Source organism: Juglans microcarpa x Juglans regia, chromosome 8S (assembly GCF_004785595.1).
Source record: "Juglans microcarpa x Juglans regia isolate MS1-56 chromosome 8S, Jm3101_v1.0, whole genome shotgun sequence".
Classification (NCBI taxonomy): Eukaryota; Viridiplantae; Streptophyta; class Magnoliopsida; order Fagales; family Juglandaceae; genus Juglans; species Juglans microcarpa x Juglans regia.
In genome coordinates this window covers 15,500,048-15,522,215 of record NC_054609.1, presented here as the reverse complement: position 1 = coordinate 15,522,215, position 22,168 = coordinate 15,500,048, and the positions used below count along the sequence as shown (strand labels likewise).

General features: G+C 35.2%; 1 protein-coding gene across 1 annotated transcript in view; it reads right to left on the bottom strand.

Annotated features, from left to right (window-relative positions):
- The window catches only part of LOC121244336 (putative disease resistance protein At3g14460), a 110,042-nt gene that overhangs the window by 40,082 nt on the left and 47,792 nt on the right, over positions 1–22,168 (bottom strand). The gene's annotated exons all lie outside the window — the stretch shown is intronic.

Here is a 22,168-nt window from a genome sequence, read left to right as displayed (position 1 = left end):
ACACTTGGCCACACTAATTCAACTAATAATAAAAATAAAAATAAAAATAAAAGCAATCACAATAATAACCATGCATGGCCAATTTGAAAGTTCTCCAGTGACAATTTTTCAACCAATCACAATCAATTACAAACTCGAATATATATATATATATATAGACAAATAAAACAAGATTTTAGAAACAAAGTGAAAATAATTTTAGAACAACCATTCAAAGGAAAAAACAATTATGGTTGTTCATTTGTTTTTGCAGATGAGATGAAATGAGTTGAGATAAAAATTAAAAGTTGAATAAAATATTGTTAAAATATATTTTTTTAATATTATTTTTATTTTGAGATTTGAAAAAATTGAATTGTTTATTTTATTTTGTGTGAGAGTTTAGAAAAGTTATAATGATAAGATGAAATGAGAATGATTGTGAAAAAAAATAAGGCTAAGTCACCATAAACTCAACTCGCTACAACCAATTTGGAGACCTAGTTAAAAAGCCTTTGCAAGCCCACGTGGATAACACATTTAACAAAGTGCTCACAATGATGAGTTGATTCAAAAAAGAATTTTAAAATTTGTATTTCATAAATCAAACCTTGCCATATAAATAACGTAGATGGTGTGTTCTATATATCGGCTTGCGAATAGAAGAACTCATTCAACTTATAACATACCAAATCCAATAAAAGTGGTACCTTAAGATTCAAACATATTTTTTAAAAATCTCATATTTGAACCTACAATACACTTAGAAGGAGCAATCAAATATGTGTTTTTACAATAACGATGGCCAATTTAAAAGTTCTCCAAGGACAATTTTTCAACGGCCAATCGTAATCAACAAAATAAATAAATATCATAAGCATCAATACCAAACTCCAAAGACTTGTGTTCAAGTCTCCTTTTGATTTGTTGATTAGCAAGCTATATTGATTTGTAACTTATACCAAACTCCAAAGACTTATGTTCAAGTCTCCTTTTGATTTGTTGATTAGCAACCTATATTGATTTGTAAGTTATACCGAACTCCAAAGACTTATGTTGAAGTCTCCTTTTTAAAGTCTTTTCCCATTCTGTCTTTTCTTTGATTCCTCTTAATCAATCACATATGTGGAGTCCATGCACCACACTTGGCCACGTTAATTCAACTAACCTACTGAATCCATGGGATGCATCTTTGATTAAAAAAAAAAGAAGAAGAGAAAAATAAGACCATAGCTACAACAAATTTTAAACCACCCTCCCCATTCCTAGAGCGTGGTGCTTTCTTGCCAAACAATTTAAGCCATGTGATATACTAAGGTTGTGTTTGGATGTTGAATTGAGCTGAGTTCTTTATGCATAGTAGTGAGTTGAGATGGTTGTATGAGTTTTGTGAAACCCACTTAAGATGAGTTTAAAGTGTGTTTGGATATTAAGATGAGTTTAGATATATTTATGAAAAGTTGTAAAATAATTAGGTCCAACCATTAAACAATATTGTTCATCTGACACCTTTGTCCCACTTCCGGCGCCAAACCTGCAAGCAAAAGAACAAAAATTCAAAGGCAAATAAAGGAAGCTGCACTTGCAGCCAAAGTAGATTTACGTGGATTTGTCAGGTGAGGTCCAGCCAATTATCTCACATTTGAACTACACTAAGAAGAGGATGAAACATGCGTTTGGATGTTCAAAGCGGTTTAAAAATAAAGTCATTGTGCATCCAAACAAGGCCTAAATGAACTCCCCAAAATAAATACCATCTACCTTCAAGTTTTCTAAAGGAAAAACAGAGAAGTAAAATGACAAGACAGTGAGTTTTGGGCAATATACATAAACAGAAAAAATGAGACACACAACTAGGAATCTTTTTTGTGCAATAAATGTTATTTAAAAAAAAGAAAAAGAAAGCTGGAATAAGTGATTGTTCACAAATAAAGGAATTTGATGACCCAAGTGGGTTCCAACTTCCTCCAAAATTCAAGAGCTCGAGACAAGATGTAGCCTGCTTGATATAACTTAATGAATGTTATAGGCACTAACAATTTCCATATGCCTACTATAAAATAAAGTTTTCCTTCAAATCAGGTTGGAAAAGTTTTTCCAAACCAATCTCTTAAATTGACAGAACTTTAAACAGAGGTGTATTTTTTTTTTTTTTTAATAGAATTAAGGGTATTAGATGAAAGAGAGGTGATGTTATAGCCCTGCTGTATCTCAGGTTGTTGTCATCCCAAGCATCAATCTCTTGAAGTTAAGAGGAGTAAGCCTTTTTTTTTATTAGAATATTTAGGTAAAAGAATCATTGCAAGACCACTCAACAAAGAGCAATTCTCCAATCCCAACGTACCAGAAAAGTGTTGAGTATTCTGTTATACATTAATAATACATCCTTTAGTTGCTGAGGAACCAATAGAAACAGTAGTGCTTATATAGTGCAGGAAATATTGGCGAATAGATGTCCATTTCAGGATCAAAGTCATGTTTATGGTAAGTTGAGGCAAAGACAGTAAACAAAATCTTGGCAAGACAGTAATTTGCATCCAAGCAGCCTCCATGTTAAATCTTTTATGCCAAACATGCAATTTTCGAAAACTAATAGGCATACAGAGATGCTTATGCATTAATTAATTTGGGAGCTCATGTTTGCCAAACATTAATTAATGATTCCATCTATTCCTACTAATAGGCATACAGAGAAGGCCTTGGAACATGCACTTTTCTCTTACCAATTGCAACTTTCCCTTCGATCAAAATGTAGCAGTTTTGGACCCCAATAATTTGCCAAGTTTGTCAAGTTCAGCAATTTGCCAGTTTGAAAATAAAAAATTGCATGTTCAAATGGTTAGACATTCAGCATACCAACCATTAAGGGTGTGCATCTGGACCGGATTTTTTTCCGATCCGGTTAAAAATCCTGAAATCCGGATGATCCGGGCGGATACAAAATTATTATATCTGCCCGGATCGGTTATGGATCTAGTATTTAACAGGTATAATCCGTAACTGACTTTAACTGTTAAAGGATAGAATCTGTCACTTTGAAAGTTATTTTCTCCCCTTTCCCAAAAACTTATATGAATATTATTTCTCTTTATAAATATCTTATATATACAAAGAAAATTAAAATTGCAAAAATATATATAAAGGAAATTGATCTCATTTTTTGCTGCATAATTATTCCCCTTCTCTTGGATCTCAAATTTTGTGCCCTTATCTCTCCAAGATAAACTTGGAGGTTTGGATAGTGAGTTGAGATAATATATGAGTTGAAAGTTGAATAAAATAATGTTAGAATATTATTTTTTAATATTATTTTGAGTTCAATGATTTTGGTATCCAAACCTCACATGTTCAAAATGTTTCAAACAGTAGTAGAATAAATTGGAACTCCCAACTCCACCATTCCATACAAAATATATCAGCCAATTCCCATTCAAAAATGAGATCAGTATTCCATGAGTATATCTTGTCTACTTAAATCACATATGTAAGTATTCATCAAATTTGTAATTGCAAGTCAAACTGTGATGAGAGTTTGATATTTGGTGGTGAAAAAATATAGTATTCATCATCCTCTTATTCATCGTCGCTTTTTGTGGCATGAATTTATTGATTGATAAGTAATGAATCATAAATGATTTTTCAATAATTTAATTTAATATTAGTAAAGGTATTATTAAAAGCTAGTTGTGAGCTCTTCCTGAGTCGAGTATATCAAATAGACTGCTCACGAGCTTAAGAAATATTTCAATATTCCTCTCTTGTCAACAAAATTTCCCTTTAGAGATTGGTAGTTTGACGCTCCTAATTAGGACCTCCTTCGTTATATCTCTTATTTGTATTTGCATGGAAATAATGGAAAATTAGTTTTTTTTTTTTTTTTTCCAAATTTCTATTCCTAAGATTGTCTTTTAATGTTGATTTGGTGCAAGATATCTACACAAGCAACTAGACTTCATATATTTTGAAAACCGATTTAAACCAACTGGAGCGGTATATATAAATTTTTAATTTTATATTATATTATATATTATATACTAAATTACTAATTAATATAACATGAAATTCTAATCTTATTAAAGTCTATTAATCTTATAGCATAAAATTAATGTAACATTTTATATATATATATATATAAGTTAGACATTACTTATACTAGTATAATTAGACACTAATTATACTATTTTAATCTTATTATATATTCAAGTTTATTAATCTCACTAATAAGTTAGATACTACTTATATTATTCTAATATAATTGGACACTAAGGAACTAGTAATTAAATCCCCTTACAATAGTTATTCTCTTCTTTTAGCTCTTGAATGTTGTGCCCTTCTCTCCAAGCTGATAAACAAATATTGCTTGCTCTGAATTTTCCAAGTACTACTAGAACAGACACTCCATTCAGCATACTAAAGCGAGGCAAAAATAATCCAGCAATTGTTGTTTGTTTTAATAATTCCACGCTTCGATCCGCCGCTCAATAATTATCTTTTTTTTCTCTACGCGTACAACAGTTTCAAAGAAATTCTCAGCGTTAAACACGAGAACTTGCTTACCACTCTTTTGAAAAAAAAAAAAAAAAAAAAAGCCGAAGGCATCAAAAGGTAAAGAGCACTAGTCCCTCGAGGCACCTTTATTGATTGCCCTTTTATCTTTTTGATAGTCTTATTTTAGTGAGAATGTGTAGACTGAAACCTGACTTTATTACCCACATGATCATGATGTGGGATTTTCAAGACAACTTTGGTACCGTTTTCTACCACATTGTGCTCACTCCAATTACCAATTGCATTCAATACAATCCCTGGCCTTACCATGAGTGTTTCATCAAGGCCCATAGATTGCACCTTTAGGCATTCTTCCACTTTTACACAACTCATTAGCAAGACTGGCTTGCAAGGAAATCACCTCTGCAACGGGCTCTCACTTCTAGCTCAGGATCACTCTGTACTGCAGAATTTCCAACAAATTCAAAGTTTTTACAACTCCATCCGACCTTCCCCCTTCTATCGCCAAAACATATTTCAATTTTTACGAGGAGATGGAGATCTAACTTTCTTGACAAGTAAATAATAGGGAACAATGTTAGGCTATGATTAAAAGAAGAAAGAAAGAAACAAGTTTGGTCAATTGTATATTTATATTTGATAAAACTATTGTTGTGGACGTGTTTCACAGCTACACACTATCGAGCACCTGCAACTAGAGAGTAAAGAGCTTGGGGGTTTGAGGGAATGCCTAAGTCAGTGCAGATTGGAGTATTATGCAACCAAAATGATCAACCAAGATGAGTAACATACCTAAGTCCTTTAAATAGAACTTCTACCTTTAGCTTAACCGCTCGGCTGATATTTGAAATTCAAGCTCCTTGGTGTTCGGGATACCAACTCACTTTGAATGAGTGCTTATCCCTATTATCCCAGAATAATCAGTAGGTTGTTCAGGTAGCTAACTAGCTGATATAAGCCTCGTCGGGCCAAGGAGAGATGCGGGCCTTGGGGACATGTGGTTCATTGGGCGTTATGCATCTCAGGCCCACAACAACACCCCGCGGGCCCTTATGAGGGTGTTGGTTCCAATTACCCCGCAAAGTCTCTTCATGCATTCCATGTTGGGACTTGTATACTAAAAACCGTTGGAACCTAGGATTGGAGTTAAGGCCCCCTTCAATTACCCCACGAAGCCTCATTGTATCATTGTACGATGGGGCTTTCTGATAAAGCAATGTTGGGCTTTTTGGTGGGATTAAAGGCCCTCCCCAGTTACCTCGCAAAGTCTTACAACGCTCCACACGCCAAAGTTCACATTTGTGCGTCATTCAGCTTTTGCTGGTTATTCTTCCCACATCAGTTAAGAGTCTTTTCACCTTCACGTTCGTATATACGTCGCTCTGGTAAAGGCCTCCCCCATTCACTGTTCCTGACGTTCTGTCTCCCCACTTCCACTTAAATCTTCTCACGCAAGTTACATCCCACTTCTTCCTTTTGAAATAGTTTGCTAAGGGTGTTCACTTTTTATTTTTCTTGATAGTTCTATGCATTAATAATAATGCATGTCTTTCTTGTCTCTGTTTTTGCTCAGCGGCACAACACATTGGAATTCCACTGGGAGGTATAATCTTTGTCTATAATTTTGTAATTCTGTTTAGTGGTGCAAAAACTAGATATTGAACTGGAATATTTAGGTGAAGCTAGTGTTGAGTTTATCTCCACTAATAGTGAAAATGAGTCAAGTTTGAGCGAGTAGTGAATGGAAAAGCGCTTTTCCACGAGTTGGATTTTATGTCTACAAACAGCTCATTTAATATTTGAGGCAATTTTGAGTTTGTTCACGAGTTTCTTTATTTAGATAAAATAGATTATTTATGTTATATACTATAAATTTATCAACAGATTTTGATAAACGAATTGGTAATATCTTTCTAAATTTACGTATATCAATGATTATTATATATAATACAAAATCAAGTAACATGTTTAGTATTATGAGCATGATTTCCTCTAATCTCTTTAAATATTAAAAATTATTATTTAAAACTATAACAAATGTGAGCATGAGAAAGTATAGATGATTGGAAGAAGAATTTATTTTATTTATTATAACAGATAAAAAATTATTTAAGGGATGAATAGTGATTCTTTATATTTAGGGAACCATTGTTCACATCCCAAAAGCTTTTCCTAAAATAGGGATCCGGCTGGAGGGAAGTTTTGGGTGTAGACCCTAAACTTTGCCCCAAAATATAAAGATAAATGACATATGGAGAACCGGATGATAATGCTGTTATAGCTATATTAGCTATTGACACTGAAACAAAAAGCACAAACTGTTGGAAATATTTTTAAATAGTTTCAATAGTATTAGTTTTAATTTGTCAACAATAACAAGAAAAAGTTAACAAAAAAATCTATAAACAAAATCATGGACTTCATAGAGTTTGAATAATCTGTCAAGGATATGTTTGGTGGGTCATTATAACCATGCGTCTTATCTTCCTCTTTGCCCATCGAGCTTCATGCTAAGAAAACAACATACACTACTATGTCATTTAAAAGGCAAACAATTTAAGAACATCAACTTCTTAAAAAGGCAAACAATTGATTGAGTGCAAGACATTCAACTATTCTTATTTGTTCTCCAAACTTTTTAATCAACTAGATGCAACACAATTCTTGGAGTGGCAGCCCATCAAACATCTAAACCGAATTAACAAAACTTCAAACGCCATGAAATAAATAAGAATTTGATAAAGTCAATATGAGAATCTAAACAATCATTATTATTGAAAAATAAAAAGAAAAACAAAATCATTTCAGAACATCATGAAGCTATGATGTCTGCAAATCGGTAAATTCTATAATATACAAATAGGATAAAAAAAAAAGTTTGCTTATTGTATTAAAGATTAAAACTTTGGACCGAGTATTTTCACCCCATCAAAAAGTAGTACTAAAATCTGAAGTTTATATATATTACATGCATATTATACATTATATATGAAAACTAAGATCTATTAGCCTCTCTCTCATATATACTTGCAAGAAAAATTTGAGTCTAAATTTGTTTCATCTATTAATTGATATTTTCAGTAGCAATGTAGCATATTTCTTGATATATATCCATGCATGTTAATAGAGGAACTAGATTGTCATTTAAAAAAAAAGGAACTAGATTTACCCAAATTGCAAGGACTCGGGGCCAAAATTATGTAGTCCAAGTTGGGGAGTTTCTCTGCAATGCTACACAGTCGATTTCAATGGCAGTCTTAGTAATGCTACATAGTCAATTTTAATGGCCTGCAAAAAGAGGGATTTTTGGAGAAGAGAAGAAAGGGGGATGGGGGGGCTAAAAAATCCGACTCTGAATCTAGTTCCGTTCCGATTCTCACAAAACGGAGTTAGAGTCAGATTTATTTTTAATTTTCAATCGGAGTTGGAGTCGGAGTCGGAGTCGGATGTATTGTTGGACCGACTCCAACTCTGATCCGATCCTACTCCGACTTTATGCTCCGACTTTGCCCTCCGATTTCAACTCCAACTCCAACACTGATATTGTATATATGTTAAAAAAAAATATGTTTATCTATATATTTATCATATATACTAATATAGTATATATAATTAGAACTTATATAGTTGAATCCAATAATATACTAGCATGAGTTAATTATTATAAAATAATATACTTATACTATAATATAAATAGACTAATGATAGTTTAGTACATGTAAACATTATAGTATTACTATCGTACATAATCAAGTATAGAAATAAGTTAATACTAATTTACTAAATTATAATAATATGAAATTAGACACAAGAAAGTTTAGTATATAAACAAGTTAGAAATTAGTATAATAACATGTAATTAGAAATTAAAGTATAAGTCTAGGATAAAAATAAATTAGACACTAGTAAATAAATAACTAATAAGTCTAATATAATAAGTGTTGCCCATACAACTAACACAATAGGGGGTGAATTGGGTTGTATTTAAAATCAATAATTATAAGCCAAATACACAATATAAAATATGAACAAAATATGAAGTAATAGGAAATATAAAGAGCAAAGGTAAAAGAGAAGCGAACTCAGTATTTTAATAAGATTCAGTCCCACTGCTTACTTCCTCACCTCAAGCTACCCCTTGAGGATTCCTGAATGTACTATTCAACATCATTCAGGTGGAGATAGAAACCTATGATACCTTTGAGTAATACTGCTACAAAGAATCCGTGTAGAACACCCTCTACACTTGCAATCAACTTGTACGTGGTGATTCAACTATTTCCTGTGTAGAACACCTTTTACACGCACAAGGGTTATACACACCATTTTTTTTAAAAAAAAAAAAAAAAAAGAGACGAGATCAATTATACACACCCTTTTACTGATACAAGAGCTGATAGTAAGTAGGTTATCAAAAAATACTCAATGAGCATCAATCACTTATCAAAATTTTCAAACAAAACATGCACTCGTGAAATATGTTAATCAATCATTTTTCAAATTTTTAAAATTCAAACTTTTAATCATGTCATACACATATGAAAGATGGCAATGAATCATCTTTCAAAAATTCAAATTTCTAACTTTTAATTTTGAAACATATCATACACATATAGAAAATGCAATTTGATGTTTTATGAGAAAATATTAATTTTGAGCCTTAATCCAATTTCAAACTTTATCAAGAGATGTATAAAATTACTCTAAAGAGTTTTATTTGTAGACTTTTTCCCTTTCTTGCTCATGCTTGATTCGTTGATATACTTGGCTCCATTGTGTAAACAACTTGAGCTTGAAACTCCTTTAAGCTTGAATTCATTTGTTATCATCAAAATCCATATATAAATATATAATTATAAGAAGCTTGAAACCCTTGGGTGCAACAATAAGTTATCTTTTTCTAAGCAAGTACATTTATATTAAAAATTGAAAGGATGATACATGAGGAGGGGGTGGGGTTCCCTAACAAACGCCCAAGCACAATAACTACAGTACAAAAGTGGTAGAAAAAAGGAAAATAAAATAAATTTTGAGACCAATTTCTTGGTCCCCAACCATGCCCTACAAAGAGGGCACTGTCATAAAAGATGGTAGTTAGCAGTTCACAAAGTTATGCGAACTACGGAACCACCGCTAATGGCAGTGGAACCTTCGCTAGAAGCGGTGAAAGTTGTGGGTGTACTGCAATTTATTGTCTTGAGATGTTTTTTGGAGAGATCCGTTGTCCCTTTTTCAAGATCATCGGTTAAGGAAAGTGATCACATAGTCGAAAGTACGGCATCGGATGGACTGATCTATGACCAGTCATCTGTCTTCCCACGCATCTGTGGTGGCGTGTGGCAACCACACGCCTGTGGTAGGGAGGCGAGGTAGGGTAGATATGGAAGATCACGGTGTGGGGAATCTGTTGGTACGACGAGTGTAACCAATTGAGGTGTTGTGGCGTGGCGGCATGTGACGACCACGCGTGGAAACAAGCCGCGAGTGAGGGCCATGCTTCGAGCTTTTTGGCGCGATTCTGCTCTGTCCCAGTAGATCGGCGGTTGCAGGATTGCATGGTGCGGTGCGTGTCGACTAATGGTGGCCGAAGTGCAGTAAATCTGACCCAAACTAAACCTGTGGAGGGAGGAGGAAAGAAACACTACCATGAAGGTGTATATATATTGCGATAATGGAAAGGAAAAAGAGAGGATAGCGAAAGCACTCGAAGGTATTGAGTTTTGTAGAGAGAATGGAGAGTTTCTCTTTCTAGAGAGAACCGGTGCCTAGCAGAAGATGTTAAAAAATGGCAAGATGGGTTCAACAATAAGTTAATAACACATAATAATAATTTACTAAAGTATAATAATATGTAATTAGACACTAGAAATAAGTCTAGTGTAGAAATAAGCTCTAACACTAGAAATAAAAGAGATATCTTAAGATTCAAGCATATTTTTTAAAAATCTCATATTGAACCTACAATACATGACCTAGAAGGAGCTACATGACCTAGAAGGAGCAAATATGTGTTTTACAATAAAGATGGCAAATTTAAAAGTTGATCTCCAAGGACATGAGTTTTTCGACCAATCGCACTCAACAAAATAGATAAATAATATCATAAGCAACAAATACACAAACAACTTGATAACACATTTAAAGTTGAGTTTGGATGTTATAGATGAGTTTAAATGTGTTTGAATATTAAGATGAGTTTAAATGTGTTTATTGGAAGTTGAAAAAGGTTGTGCGTCTCATGTGTAAAGAAGTGTTGAATTGAAAAATGTTGTGGGTCCCACATGTAAAGAGGTTTTGAGTTGAGATGAATTTAGTAATTTGAGAGTTAGCTGTTTGGATGTTAGACTTAGCCTAAAATTAGATTGAACTGAGTTGAACTCAGATGAGTTTAACAACCAAACGGAACCTAAGATAGCTTTGAATTAGACGCACATAATTCGACAAGTACTGCACGGGACCAATCCACCACATGAGTACTTGGCCACATTAATTCAACAAGAAAAAATATATTTGCAAGTCGACCACGTGGATAACAAATTTAACAAAATGCTTATATGGCATGAGTTGATTTAAAAAACAATTAAATTTAAATATCACAAATCAAAATCTTGCCATATAAATAATGTAATAATGTGTTCTATATATCAGCTTGCAAATTGAAGAATTCATTCAACTTATAACATACCAAATCCAATAAATGAGGTTCCTTAAGATTCAAGAATATTTTATAAAAATCAAATACACAAAAAACTTGCGACTTAACAGACAGATTTTCTGGAAAACTAAGAAATTCAATATAGAAGAAATTAATTTGTAAAAAGCTTTGTATGACAACCTAAATATGGCTTGCAACTCTTCAATATAGCAGAAAGTTTTTCCAGCTATGCATTAATTTATTTTGTAGTTATGCCAGACTCCAAAGACTTGTGTTCAAGTCTCCTTTTTATTTTGAAAAAGATAATGAAATATGATATTTATCATTTATTTTATTATTATTCTCTTAATATTGTTTATATGATATCAAATAATTAATTCAATATTAAGCCAATAAGTACAACGGTACGTAGCGGATGATCGAAGATGATAACAAAATACAATAATATAAAAATGATAATAAAAGAATGACGTGTGGCATTACTTCAAAGATAAAAATCACATCCACGTTATCTATCGTGTTGTCGCTATTTGCCTAGAGTCACAAACTTCACAAAAAAACTTGCACTGCAGCTGCTGTCCAAGGGATGAGTAGTGCATCAGATAGTGCACCTTGTGGTGGTGTACCTACAGTGATCAAAGCAGAAGAAACAAAAAGTAATGGCGGGCGCATGACACAACAGTTGTTTGGTAAAGTTAGCTAGGAATGTAGTGGATAAAAATATTCATTTATGTACAGTGAACAATATTGGTCTCCTTTGGTTCTTTTCTATTTTTAGCATTTGTGCTTTATGTATATGTTCTAAATAAGAAACCTTTGATACTGCTAATATGTAATGAGAAAAGTGATTCTTCTCTTCACTATTGTTACCTCCCCTCGAGTATTCCTCTCAACTCATCAATCTGTTTTCATCACTTCAACATATTCATCAGTCATTTTTCATTTCTTTAACATGGTATCAGAGCGGGGTCACTTGTGATTTTTGCTATTGATTTTTTTTTTCTTTTCTCTGTTTCTGCTAATTCAACCTTCTTGCAGTTGCAACTCACTGTCCTTTCATCAAAATGGCTGATGAAGGATCCTCTGTTAATACCTCTCACAACTCCTCTCCATCTGAAAACCGCAACAATTGCCTTCTTCTTGCACCACAGTGACAATGCCAACACTGTGGTGGTCGCCCCACACTTGACAGGACCTAATTACCTTTCATGGAACCGTTCATTCACACTAGCCATCTTCATCAAGAACAAACTTGGGTTCCTTGATGGAACCATCGAAACACCTAGCCTCACATACCCTCTCTACATGCCTTGATTGAGGTGTAACAACCTCATCCTCTCATAGATTCTAAACTCCATCTCTATGGAGATTGCATCTAATGTTCTATACATTAGCTCTGCCAAAACAATATGGGATAAACTCAAGGCATGATTTGCACAACCAGACAATGTAAGGATTTATCAACTTCAACAACAACTTGCCTCCATCACATAGGGTTTTCAATCTGTAAGTGATTACTTTACTTAACTCAATGCTACTTGGGAAGAACTTCACACCTATAGATCCCTTCCTCATTGTTCTTGTGAGCTATGCACTTGCAACATTGTAAAATCCCTTGCTGAGGCTCAACAAACAGATTGTGTTTTTAAATTTCAAATGAGATTGAATGACAGCTTTGATAGCATCAAAGGGTAGATTATTTTGATGACTCCTATACCATCTTTGGAAAGGATTTTTTCACTGATTTTTCAGGAAGAAAGGCAAAGGGAAACTCATGCCCTCTTGCTACCTAACCATGAAACCTCAGCCTTGGCTGCATTCCAATCTCATGCCAAGGAAATAGACAAGGCTGAGGTAACATGTTACCAATGTGGTAAGAGTGGACATACTAGGACAAGTGATATCGATTGATTGGTTTCCCTCCCAACTTCAAATTTGCTAAGTCAAAAGGAGGATTCTCATATGGGCAAGTTGGGCACTCTGCAAACCAAGTCACAACACAAAATTATGAGAAGGCACCCACGGAAGGATCATGGTTGCCCATTACTGAAGCTCAGATTCAACAACTCCTTGCACTTGTCAATGCTAAGACATCTCAGCTCAATGTTGGTAACCTTCCATCCTCTAACCAAGAAAAATCAGTAGATACCCCAACTAGAGCCTCTTATTCCTCCAACATGGCAGGTACAAATTTACACCCATCTATTGCTTATTCCTTGCCAGATTCTTCCATTTTCTCTGCACCTCACCATGAACACCTTACATCTCTTTTAAACCACTACTCAACCAACTCACAAATTGCAACTTGGATTCTTGATACTGGATTACAGACCACATGGTCTGTGTTTACATCACTACTCACTTCCATCACTTGTGAGACCCAATCCTTTGTTCAATTACCTAACAAAACACAAGTCAATGTGACTTACATTGAGACTATGAAGCTGTCTAATTCCTTAACTCTCAATAATGTACTCTGTGTACCCTCATTCACCTTCAACTTAATCTCTGTTAGCAAACTCACTCACAACACCTCACTTTGCCTTATTTTTCTAAGCAAACTTTGCTTCATACAGGCCCTCTCTTCATGGATGACAATTGGACTTGCTAGGGTTCAATTCCTTCCAATCACACTGTCAGCCAATCAGTTTCTAGTCATGTTTTCCAAGCAAATAACCAACAGGAATTTGATCTTTGGCACTTCAGATTAGGACACACTTCTTAACAGAGAATGAATGTAATTCAATCTTGTGTTCCCAATGTAAAAATTGACAAAGATATGTAATGCACCATTTGCCATTTGGATAAATAGAAAAGAAAGAATTTCAAGCTTACTACCTCTTGCACCTTAGCTCCTTTTGAACTGGTCTATTGTGACATTTGGAGCCCATATTCACAAGCTTCAATCCAGGGTCATCATTATTTCTTGACTATAGTTGATGACCACTCTCGGGTCACTTGGTGTATTTAATGAAATTAAAATATGAAACAAAGACCCTTTTGCATAACTTTGTTCATATGATTAACAATCAGTTCAGAGCCAAAATAAAACAAATCAATCTAACAATGAACTAGAATTCGACATGCCTATTTTCTACAATTCTAAAGGAATTTTGCACCAAAAGACATGTGTCTATACCCCTCAAAGGAATGGGGTGGTTGAGAGAAAGCATAAACACCTCCTATGTGTGGCTAGGGCCCTCATCTTGCAGGCTTCCATTCCCCTTCAATTATGGGGAGATGTTGTCATGACAACCACTCTCCTCATTAACAGAATACCAATTCCCACTTTGCATAATAAATCACCCTATGAAGTCATTTCTCAACAGTCCCATCATACACACATCTAAGGTGTTTGGATGCCTTTGTTTTGCATCTACCCTTAAGCATAACAACCATACTGAGTCCTAGAGCCAAGAGATGCTCTTGGCTATCTAGCTGGTGTTAAGGGCTATAAGCTCTATGACTTAGAGAATCATTCTTGTTCACTTCCAGGGATGTCATTTTCTATGAATCCACCTTCCCTTTTCAAGATTCTAACTCCAACACCATCCATACTATGCATCCACCTAGTTTGGTCCTTCTTTCACCACTGTCAGACTCAACTTTTTCTTATCTTGAAACTGTTCTGCACCCACACACTCATACAGATCCCTCATCACCTAATTCAATTGAAAACAATTCCTTATCACTTGAACAGTCTGCAACTACTCAACCCTATACACCCTCACCTCAAACCCTTCACTCATCACCTTCTACTAGTGATTTAGTGCATGATGACATACCCCCTAGAAGGTCAGATCTAGTTAGACTTAAACCCACCTACCTACAAGACTATCATTGTCAACTTGCCTCAACTACTCACCCCCTTCATCAACACTTAACCTACACAAACTTGTCACCTACTCACAGATCATATGCCCTTTCTCTTTCTCTATTACAAGAACCAAAAAGTTACCAGGAAGCTGTGAGATCCCCACATTGGCAAGAGGCAATGAACTCAGAATTAAGAGCTTTGGAAAACAATGGAACTTGGACTGTCAGCACTCTCCCTCTTAGTAAGTCCACTGTTAGCTGCAAATATGTGTATAAGGTTAAGTTAAGATCTGATGGGACCTTAGAGAGGAATAAAGCCAAATTAGTGGCTAAGGGTTACACACAAAAGGAAGGATTTGACTATCAAGAAACCTTTAGCCCTGTAGCCAAGCTCACAACAGTTCAAATTTTCTTAGCATTGGCAGCTACCTACAATTGGCACTTATACAAATTGGATGTGCACAATACCTTTCTCCATGGGAGATTTGGGTGAAGAAATTTACATGGACTTGCCTCCAGGGTATAATATTCTGGGGGAGTCATCACACTCTAAAGATAAAAGAGTAGTTTGTAAGTTGCATAAGTTTCTTTATGGACTTAAGCCAATGGTATTCAAAACTCTCCTCTTCCTTGATCTCAATTAGTTTCCAACAATCCAGTCAGATTATTCCTTGTAAACAAGGAATGATAAATCAGGTTTTGTCGCTTTGTTAGTTTACGTTGATGACATAATTATTGGAAGCTCTAACATGGCTACTGTTGACAGTATAAAGGCACACCTCCATTCTCAATTTAACATCAAGGATCTTGGCAACCTTAAATACTTTTTAGGACTAGAAATTGCAAGATCAGCCTCGAGTATTCACTTATGTCAAAGGAAGTATAGCTTGGAAGTCCTTGAAGATACTGGTTTGCTTGGATGCAAACTAGCTAAAACTCCAATATAAATGAATCACAAGCTATCACATTCATCTTTAGATTTCTTAGCTGATGCAACAAGTTATAGGAGACTAATTGGGAGGTTAATTAATTTAACCATATATTACTTATGCTGTTAGGATTCTTAGCCAATTCATGGACAAGCTATCTCATATTCACATGGTTGCAGCTCACAGGGTCCTAAGGTATGTGAAGGGCTCCATAAGACAATGTGTTCTCCTGTCCTTATAGTCAACTGTGCACATAAAGGCCTTTAGTGACTCTGACTGGACAGCTTGCCCAGAAACCAGAAGGTTCATAACAGGTTTTTGCACCTTCATTGGAGACTCCCTAGTCAGTTGGAAGTCCAAGAAATAGGCCACCATCTCTTAATCTTCTACAGAGGCAGAGTATAGGGCCTTGGCTCATACTAGTTGTGAAATTGTGTGGATAATCTCTCTCCTCAAGGACTTTAATATAGACCATCCCAAGCCAGCACTCTTATATTGTGATAGCCAATCAGCAATTCACTTAACCAAGAATCCAGTTTTCCATGAGAGGGCTAAACACATAGAATTGGATTGCCACTTTGTTACGAAAAATGTATTGTCTAACATCCTTACACCTATACATGTAGCCTCCAAATTCTAACTGGCAGACATATTCACCACGGCCTTCCCTGCTGCCACCTTCTATTTTTCTACTATCCAATATGTGCACCTTAAAAATCCATGCCCATCTTGAAGGGGAGTCATAAACTTCACAAAGAAACTTGCAACCTGCAGCTGCTGACTCAAACTCATGATAGTAGGGTAGATGGCTTAGTTTTTTATGGCATTAATATATAGCTGACTCAAACTCCAAAGACTTTTTATGTACAATCATCACACAAGTCTTTTTTCACTCTGTAACTCTGTTTTTTCTTTTATTCCTCTGATTCAATTCCACAGTTGACCCCATTGATTCTACTAAACTACCAATCCAATAAATAAATAAAACTACAAAATCATTAAGGCCTCTTTTGGACAGTCAAATATGATGAGATATCTCCAAATGGTAATAAAATATTTATAAATAATAGTAAAATGATTTAAATTATGAGGTTTTATGGAGTCTTGAAAAATGATAGAGAAAAAGTTGAATAAAAATATTGTAAAATTAAATACTATTAGAATATAATTTTTTAATATTTTTTGTTTCGAGATTTGATAAAGTTTATTTAGAAATTTGAAAAAGTTGTAATGATTAAGTTGGATTGAAAATGTGTGTTAAAATTAATGAAAAAGTTGAATATTTGAAATTGAAAAAATATTTATGTTTGTAGTGTTTTGATATTGAAATGAGATTAGATGGGATGAGATAGAATGAAAAACTCTTGTTATTCACCACATGAGTTGGCCACGTCACTTCAACAAAGAAAAATGTTATTTATAAATACACGTGGATCTGCTTACATGACATGATTTATAAACCAAATATTGTCTTATAAGTGATGTAGATAATATGTTCTATTGTCATATAAGACATAAGTGATACGGACTACTCCACCACATGAGAGAGAAAAATTTGAATAAAAATATTATAAAGTTAAAAAATTATTTTAATATAATTATTTATTGAAATTTTAAAAAGTTTAAATTTTTCTGTTTTTATTTGAAAGTTTGAAAAAATTGTATAGGATTTTGTGATTTTGTATAATGATTAGGTAATGGATTTGATGATTTAATTTATAAATCCTCAAATCACAAAAGTTGCTTGAGTCATGTCTCACACTCATTTGAGTATAAAATGGCAAATCTCCCAAACATTTTGCTCAAGCTTGAGTTTGTCTTAGAATGAAGCCTCACGAACTTTTTAGAGAACTCACGCAATCTTGTCTCGTTCCTGTGTAGCGAATTTCTTGTTTTTGCAAGTGTCTATCCAATTTCAATTAGGGCTCGAGATAATCTTATAAACCAAAAATTTAGAGGATATTAACTGCTAGTTTTCATTGAGTTTTTTTTTTTCTTTTAACAAATAAAAATCCATAAATAAAAATCAAAGAAATAAGAAAAGGAGATAGAAAACTCAGAAAAAATCTTAGGTCTCGTTAGGTTATGCATTCAGATGAGATGAGATAAGACATTTTATTGAAAGTTGAATATTATTTTTATTTTAGAATTTGAAAAATTGAATTATTTATTATATTTTATGTAAAAGTTTAAAAAAATTATAATGATGAGATGAGATAGTTTTGTATATCTAAACTGGGCGTTAATACTCAATTCAGTTTCTGGAATGAATAATGGACCAAAAGTCCGAGCCCATGTTCCTTGGGATTTGCGTCATTGAGCCCATGTTCATTCACCAAGTGGATTCAGAGGCTGCATGCAGTTGATAACAAATAAAGAAAATGACGTGTGCCTGTTATCAGTATTTTAAGTCAATTTTAGTGTATAAAAGAAATGCTTGGAAATTATGGGTATAAAATTTGTAGTTCAACATGAAAATGAGATTACTTTGATTCATTACAAATTTACAATTAAATAAATGACAAATTTCATCAACAGCTAGGGAAAAGAAAAAGTAAAAAAAAGAGAGAGAACGTTTTAAGCACCTTCTTGACAGCTCTTATATATAAGCATTGGGGCTTCAAAATATTACCATGAGAAGGTGCCGCTTATAGCCAGACATTGATTATGTTGATATGAATAGCAAAACCACAAAGAAAGACTTGGCATGCCAACAACAACTTGTTGATGCAATTTAGAATAGTATGTTGAGGCAGAGAACAATCCACGATCCAGCCAATGTGAAGACAACAAATATATGGGGTTTGAAGAGTGCAATCTAATGTTTGTGGATGTTTAGGCCCAAGCACCTCTTCTGCGGAGGTGACTGTGGAACCAGTGCAATTGCCTCAGGTGGGGAGAGTGGTGCTCTGCCTTTGCTTGTCGAGGATTCAGATGCTGTGGGCGAGGTCGTTGAAAGGTGATTCTACTGGTGAAAAGGAGGTTGTGAATGGTAGTCAGGATTTTTTGTTACTAGAGGGGGGTGCCCTGTCTTGTGGATTATTGGATGGTGCCCTGTCTCGTGGATTACTAGATTTGGGTCATGTTGATGCAGGGCAGGATGATTTATTTAACAAGGAGATGGGTGGTGCAAGTGAGTCTGGGTCGCCCACTGCTGAGAGGGTCATGTACATGAGAATGATGGAATGGTTGGCACTGGACCATGTGAGGAAGATCTATTATGCATGGTGGCTTTTCGTCGGATCTTGATGGCAAAGTCGTAGCGCATTTGGGGAAATTTAAAAATTGTCTGTCGGATAGCGAGGCTCAAAACATAAAGGAGGTTGGGAAAATTGTTAAGCCAGTCCAAAGTTCATCTAGGGTTCCTAGCAAGCCCTCTCGGCTGAACTTATGATGTGTAATCCTTTATTTTGGAACATACGTGGGTTGGGTACGTCAAAGAGGAGATTACGAAATTTAGTGAAGAGAAGAAAACCGAATTTCATAATGCTAGCGGAGCCTTTTGCAAATGAATCAAAGCTGATGTTGTTGAGGAGTTTGCTGTAATTTGAGCGTCGTTTTTCAAACCAGAGCTATGGAGGTAAATTATGGTTTCTTTGGGAACTGGTTTACAGCTTTCAGTCCTGAATGCAAGTGCACAACATCTCACTGTGTCGTTGCCATTTGAGAATAAGAGGCTTTTTATTTCGGTAGTTTATGCGAAATGCTGCTATCAAGAGCGTAAGGAGTTTTGGCAGAATTTAAAACAAGATATTCCTAGTGATGAAACTTGGCTAGGCCTTGGTGATTTTAACGTGATTCATGGGGATGAAGAGCATCGTGGAGGAAGGCCTTGGTTGAGGGTAGCAATGGAGGAGTTTAATGAATTTATTGAGCAATGTGGTATATGTGATATGAAGTGAGCTGGTAGTAAGTTCTCTTGGTGCAATGGCTAGGATGGCCAGAAGCTGGTTGAAACTTGGTCTGTGCTTGATGAATTCTGAGGCTGTTGAGTTGTTACCAGATGCATTACTGCATTACCTTCCAAGGACATCATCGGATCATGCTCCTATGGTTTTTGATCTGAAACCCCTTGTCTTGCATTATGGCCCTACCCCTTTTAAGTTCCAACAAATGTGGGTCTCTCGTGCTGAGTTTCAGAATTTGGTTAAGGCGGCCCGGAATGTGTCATCGAGAGAGATGGGATTGTTTCGTTTAGCAGGGAAACTAAAAAAACTGAAAATTCCTCAAAGACTGGAATATTTGGGTCATTGGTCGAACGGACATCCAAATTTCAAATTTAGAAAAGCGTATAGAGTGTTTAGAAGTTCAGATCCAACAACACTTTTTGGAGGAGATTGAGTTAGACCTGCTGGTTTCTCAGGAGGAGTTGGCAGTATGGAATCAAAGAGAAGAAACTAGATTGGCTCAACAAATGAAAATTAGTTGGATTGACAAAGGTGAAGCATCGGCCCAGTTCTTTAAATCCTTTGCTTCGAGGTCAAAAATGATGGTGCACAAAATGAGATTACGGGATGGTAATACTCTCAAGTCTTCGGAGGATATTCATTTGGGTATAGTTAATTTTTTCCCAAGATTTTCTTCAAGATAGGCCACGGATGGAATTACCAGATTTGTCTGAATTTGTTAGTGTTGATGTTTTTGAGCATGAAAATCGGATGCTAATGATGCTCCCTTCAATCCAAGAAGTAAAAAGAGGCTTTGTTTTCAATCGTAATAGATAGTAGTTCGAGTCTGGATGGGTTTGGATCGGGCTTTTATAGATTGTGTTGGGATATTGTGGAGGCTGATGTGGTTGAGGCTGTTAGAGATTTTTTCGTGGCACTCCTTTCCCAAAGGTTTATTCAGCCTCTTATGTTGTTTTAATTCTGAAAGTGTCAAATCCTACTTGGTTTGATAAGGCCTATCAGTTTGTGTTCAGTGATTTACAAAGTGTGCTATAACATTCTTGTCAAGAGATTGTGCCCTATTTTGAGTAGATTGTTGTCTCCAGAACAATGTGCTTTCCTGCCTAGTCGTAATAATTTTTAGAACATTTCTTTGGCTCAAGAAATGGTTCATCAAATTAATAAACCTGTTTGGGGTAGTAATGTGATGATTAAAGTGGATATGGCAAAAGCACATGATAGCATCGATTGGGAATTCTTGTTGCATGTGATGAGATCCTTTGGTTTTTCTCAGGGTATTTGTGGGATAATTTGGTAGTGTATTACAACTCCCTGAATTTCAGTGGTCATGAATGGTACTGAGAAGGGATTTTTTCCAAGTGGCTGTGGTCTGCGCCAAGGAGATCCCCAGTCATTGTATATATTTATATTGGTTGAAGAAATATCGTCCATGTTTCTGAAATATAATTTTGATTCTGAAAATATAGAGGCCTTTAGTCATCCTCGAGGAGCTCCACTTGTTTCACACTTATTGTATGCTGATAATACTAGTCTTTGCTAATGGAGGTCGCTCTTCACTGAAAAATATTAGGGACATTTTCCGAAAGTATGAGGACTGGTCGGGCCAGGTTGTTAGTAAGGAAAAATCGTCTATTTTTTTCTCAAAGCATATATCTGCTGTTAGACAAAGGAGGCTGCTGCATTTTACAAGGTTTTCGGAAGGTTCTTTCCCTATGAAATATTTGGGAGCTCCTCTGATTTCTAGACATCTTAAGGTGGCTCATTTTGATGGTCTTGTGGCTAGTATTAGAGGAAAACTAGGGGGTTGGCAGCATCGCATTATGTCGAATGGTGCCCGGATTCTTCTACTGCGACATGTTGTTCCTAGTATACCCGTTCATCTATTTTCGGTGGTACATGCGCCTAAGTCGGTTCTGAATAAATTAAATCGGCTTATGAGTAGTTTCTTTTGGGGCTCTTCCAAGGGCAAGCTGAAAAGGAAGTGGAAATCTTGGAATTTTCTATGTAAACCGACAAGGGAGGGGGTGTGGGCCTGCATAGCCTGGAGGAAGTTCAAACGTCCTTCATGAAGTTTGCTTGGAAAATTTTAACTTAAAATTCTTTATGGTCTCAATTTTTTAAAGCCAAGTACGTAAAGGCAAACATATTTCTTTGGTTGAGGCTCATAAAGGAACTCAATTCTGGAAAGACGTCATGCTTTGCGTACCAAAAGTTCTCAATAATGCGAGATGACGAATTTGGGATGGAAATGTTTCTTTCAAGCGAGATAAGTGGCTGGAGAGTGGTCCTCTTGTGAATAAGTTTCATGTTATTGTTCGGCCATTAATGCTAAAAGTGAGTGAGTGCAAGATCGAAAATGGATGGGATGTGGA